General features: G+C 46.8%; 1 pseudogene; it reads right to left on the bottom strand.

Annotated features, from left to right (window-relative positions):
* Positions 1-1,067: 1,067 nt before the first annotated feature.
* LOC102917728 (DNA/RNA-binding protein KIN17 pseudogene) lies at positions 1,068-2,199 on the bottom strand (annotated as a pseudogene).
* Positions 2,200-5,198: the final 2,999 nt, after the last annotated feature.

Below are 5,198 nucleotides of genomic sequence, written 5' to 3'. Positions count from 1 at the left end.
GCCCTCCATTTTTGGGTTTTAGTTAATTCCAGATGTAGTCAAGTTGACAACCAAGAATAGCCATCACACATGTAAAAAGAGTCAGGAACTCCAGCACACCCAAGGCTGCACCTGATAACCAGAACCCAGTGACATCACTTACTCAAGGTAACAGGACTGGAACTCCAGGATGTCCACTGGACAGTGTATGAGCAGAGATCAAGAGCAATGTATTGCTGTCATATCTTCAGGACTGTTAGGGAGATGCCACCTTGATCTGCCCTGCAGCTGGAGAGTCTCCCCGGGATCCCCACCCGTGAACCAGAGACTACCATGAGAGACTGGACCCACCTTCAGCTAAGATACTTCACACAGGTGAGCAGCCATGGAGATAGGCTTAGGACCATCGTTAGGAACTATGTGCGATGACCCTCGGAGTAGTGAAATGCAAGGTTTGTTAGACTAAGTGCACGTACCTACCTCCCTCTTGCTGGAGACAGGGGGAAAATTCGTTCCTGGAAAGTGCGCTGTATTGCCAAGGAAGGACTAGAGATGTCTTTCAATATGAAAGAGCTGTAGACATTTCTTCCCTGGTTGAGAGATCATAGAGTGTTAGACATGAGGCAAGACAGAAAATCAGAAGTGGAGAGGCTGGTCTCCCAGATGCGAAGAACGGAGGAGAAGCCTGATGAGAAGCCCCACCCTGAGTCTCCCAGGATGCCACTTGAGCCTAACTTTTGAGCACTCTCTCCACCCCACCCCCACCCTCTTCCAGGGTATTTTGCTGTGAGTTTTCCCACAATCCCCGTCCCTGCTCTTCTCCTTTTCATCCACACCAGATGGCCCCAATAGACTCCACCTTAAAGACACACAGATATTAGACAGCCAGCAGCAAAGGGTTTTATTTATTTTTTGATACTTCCAAAGACATAATAAGATTTTATTTAGTTTACCCAAACAACTATCCAGCAATATGTAAATCCACTTTTTATGGAAAACAAACCCCCTACACAGTCCAGTCTCATACTGCCTGGCAAACATCAGTCTGATGTGTTAGGATTTCAAAGTGCTGATAACAAATTCCCAACTCAAGCAAGCTCAGATAGGTCCTCATATTGAACTCCTTCAGCTCTGTATCCTTTCTTCAGTGACCACGGTGGCCGAAAAGCTTCTCATCCATGGATTCTAGGTGCTTTCATTTCCTCTGTAGCCGCTGTTTAAAACTAGAATCCTCTTTCCTGGTGAGGAATGACTGTCTCTCTAAAGGGGTCTGGTCCAGTTTCAGCCTGTCTCCAGATTCAGTCATCTTTACCTGCCAATCACTCCCTTAACCTTGTGGTTTTTCTCTCCAAGAGTTTTAGTTATAATTTTCACGGTTCCAGGCTGTAGCCAGAAGTCCATTCTCGGAAGTTCTTTTCTTTTCTTTAATCTCCGTAATTCCGTCACCCTGTGCAGGCTTCTTCGCAGGCAGAGCCCAGCACGGAAGCTTCTTTTTGCTTCACCGATGCTGTGTTCCCCCACGTCCGCGGGGCACGTGGCCCCAAACAGCCCGACTTGGACGACGACGATTACTACGACGACGACGACGACGACGACGATGACGACGTTGCCCCAGCTGAGCTCCCTGCTCTTCTCTTCAGACAGAATGTAACTTTTCTTCATTTTCTCGGTTTACTTCCATAAAAACAGGTGCCTTTTGCTCTTTCCCTTCCAGACCTTCTTCTCACCTGTTCCTTCGTGAATGGCACTTTTCTCATCATCGACAAGGTCTTGCTTCTTTTTTCTCTAGTTCCGGTAACCGGTGAATGGTTTCTGGATCTGTCTATGTACTGGATGTACCAGCCTTTTGGTGTCTCGTCCACTTGACACAAAGCCTCTCTGCCCAGCCACTTGGTGAGGTCGGTCAGCGTCTCCCACCGAGTGGCATCCATGTGGATGTGCTCTTGGTGGCTGCTGTACTCATTGTACATGATGTTGTTGTGGACGTCATGCCGAAGCGTCTCCTGGGAACTTCAAAAAGTCATTTTGGAATTCCTCTGAAAAATAATCCATAAACTGAAGTTGGCAAGAGTTGTCTCTGAGATTCAGCCATCCACTTAAAGCATTCTTGTCGCGTCACTGCTTCTGGCACATCTGGCAGTACCGGCTAAGCTTCTCGAGTCCTTTGGACTTGACCGTGTTGGTGATGGCCTTTGGGTTCAGGATATCCCTCCTGCACATGGTGACCCAGAGAGCAGCTGGAGGCAAATGGACTCTAGCAGAGGGTTTTGTAGAATGTGGAGACTAAGGCCCACCCCTGCGCACAAAGCATTCTGTGTGAGCAGCCTGGCCTCTGGGTTTGCATTGGCTCTCCTCTACATCCCGACCCCTGGAAAACACTTCATGGTAAACCACCAATAGCAGCAAAGGAAACTGGGAATTTTATTTCCACAGCCATTAGAGGTGGAGCCCATTTTTAAGCCCGGCACTCTGGAGGCAGAGGCAGGATCTCTGAGTTCCAGCGAGAACGGCCTGGCCTGGTCGACATAGCAAGTTCCAAGATAGCCCTGGCTATTAGATACGACTGCTACTACTACTACCTATCTTGTGAGGATGTACCTAATCCTGTAATTAACCAGATTACTCCCACACCCGCTTCCTGCAGCCAAACAGCTGCATAACCGGAAGTTTCACAGTCTCTGACTCTTTTGCCTCGTCTTGGAACCCTTTTCCCCCTACTGCATTGCCCGGTCCAGCCTTGATGTGAGGGTTTGTGACTAGTCTTATTGTAACTTGTTATGCCATATTCTGTTGCTCTCCCTGGAAAGCATGCTGTTTTCTGAAGGGAAATGGAGGAGGAGTGGATCTGGAGGAGCTGGAGGGAGGGGGAGGGACTTGGAATAGTGGAGGGAGGGGAAAACTAGTCAGGATGTAATATATGAGAGAAGAATAAATAAATAAGTAAATGTAATATATGAGAGCAAAATCGATTAAATAAATGTAATATATGAGAGCAGAGTCGATTAAATAAATGTAATATATGAGAGCAGAGTCGATTAAATAAATAAGAGTCCACACTTGGGCTGTGGTCCTTCACTATTCCTGCTAAATGGCACCCATGTGCTTATAAGTCCAGTTCATCATCAAAATGCAAATTTTGACATTGGTCTTGGGGAGGATCAGCTTATAGGATCCACAGGCTGTTTCTTCCAAAGAATTTAAGTGCCTCTGGTGATCAATAGTGTCCATTCTTCTGTAGATGCAGTTTGTCCAGCCCCAAATAAAGATTTGTGGTGAGGTTTTATCTTAGTTTGGGTTTCTATTGCTGTGAAGAGACACCATGACCACAACAACTCTTCTAAGGAAAACATTTAATTGAAGAGGCTCTCTGACGGCTTCAGAGGTTCAGTCCATCATCATCATGGCAGGGAGCGTGGCAGCACACAAACAGAAATAATTGAGAAGTCCTACATTTTGCAGGCAACAGGAAGTTACCGAGACACTGGGTGGTATCCCTAGCATAGGAAATCTCAAAGCCCACCCCACCATGACACACTTCCTCCAACAAGGCCACACCCACTCCAACAAAGTCACACCTCCTAGTAGTGCCCCTCCCTATGAGATTATGGGGGCCAATTACATTCAAACTACCACAGGACTCATCAATTCATCATCATCTAGAGTCATAAGGAAAGAGGGAATCTCAACTGAGGAATTGCCCCCATCAGATGGACCTGTGGATGTGTCTGTAGGGCATTTTCATGACTGACTGATGTGGGAGGGGCCAATCTCTCAGTGGGTGGTGCCTCCCTTTGCTTATAGTTCTGGAATCTATAAGTAAGCAAGGTGACCAAGCCTAATAAAGCGAGCCAGGGATACTAGTAATGTCCCTAGCCTCTAATGAGTTGTGTTTAACTTTTGAAAACCATGTCTTCAGCTTGTCAGGTCGTCTCTTCCTGAAATCTGAAGACCTTTATCTGAAAAATCAGCTTTTCTGTGGAAAGGTGTGTGGTAATCCCTGATATTCACACAGTTCATGAAGGACCTTGTTTTTTCAAAAGGACTCAAGGAGCCCAAGAGAGGGCTTCTCTGTTCCCGAGTGCTGTCTGAAAGAGCAGCCCTTCACAGTTCCTGTATTTTAGTTACTTTGCTGGTCCCTGAAATCAAATATTTCAGAAGACAAACACATCTTCTGGAAGGGTTTGTTTCAGCTTAGAGTTGGAGGTGACGGTCATGGCAAGGAAGGCGTGGGGTAGGGTGGTCTCATTGCTCTCACAACCGATCAGCACAGAGTGATGAGTGCATCTCTGCTCAGTAGGTGTTCGAGTCTGGAGTTCTGGAGTACCAGCAGACAAGGCCCGTTTCTCCACTGACTCTTAGTAGGCTGGAGAGTGATATCAGTAAGGTAATTCTTCATCTATGGAAGTATGTTTGGACTTTATTTTGAAGGAAGGACTCTGCAGGTCCACACTTCCAATGGCTGATTGCTTCTGTGTGCTACAGCCACAGAAGCTGAATTGCCTAAAGTCCTGACAGGGAGATGGATGTACAGTCCCCTGAGTGATGTACAATCTCTCAAGACCATGCTCACAAGTCCCAGAAGCTCCTCCTACAGGCAGTAGCTTCCAGATCTTGGCTGCTAAGTGGACCTGCTTTTGAGTTCTAACTAAAAGTATTAAATGTTCCTTGTCCGTTTTTCCATCTCTTCTGTGGGCAGTGACTGAAATCCCACTTCAAACAAGGGTGTGCATGCTTAGATGTCTAGACAGAGCAGGCTGGCAGACAGCAGAAGGAGGATCCCCCCTTGACAATCACCAGCTTCGCCACTACGTCTACCATCAACTTCCTGGATCACACTAGTCAGGGGCAAGCCTCATCATTTGCCACACTGGACAGCAATACCAAATGGAAAGGTCTCTTTTTACTTTCGCATGTATTCTTTCGAAGGTTGGAAGCAGACACTCTCCACTGTCAGATTGTAGTGTAGATACTCCCAGGTCCCAGCTGGGCATGGCGAGGACAGACACTCCCAAATCCCACTTTCTCCACCACGGAGGTAAGAAAGATTATGTCTCGAATGCAAGAGACCCTTGGGTTCCCAATCTGTGAGTCACCACCCTTTGGGGGGGGAGGGCTCTCACATCAGATATCCTACATAGCAGATATTTACAATTCATAACAGTAGCAAAATTATGGTTATGAAGTAGCAATGAAATAATTTCATGGTTGGGGGTCACCAC

The sequence above is a fragment of the Peromyscus maniculatus genome, chromosome 21 (assembly GCF_049852395.1).
Source record: "Peromyscus maniculatus bairdii isolate BWxNUB_F1_BW_parent chromosome 21, HU_Pman_BW_mat_3.1, whole genome shotgun sequence".
NCBI classification, from domain to species: domain Eukaryota; kingdom Metazoa; phylum Chordata; class Mammalia; order Rodentia; family Cricetidae; genus Peromyscus; species Peromyscus maniculatus.
Note: the sequence above shows the minus strand (reverse complement) of the source record. Positions and strands in the feature narration are given on the sequence as shown.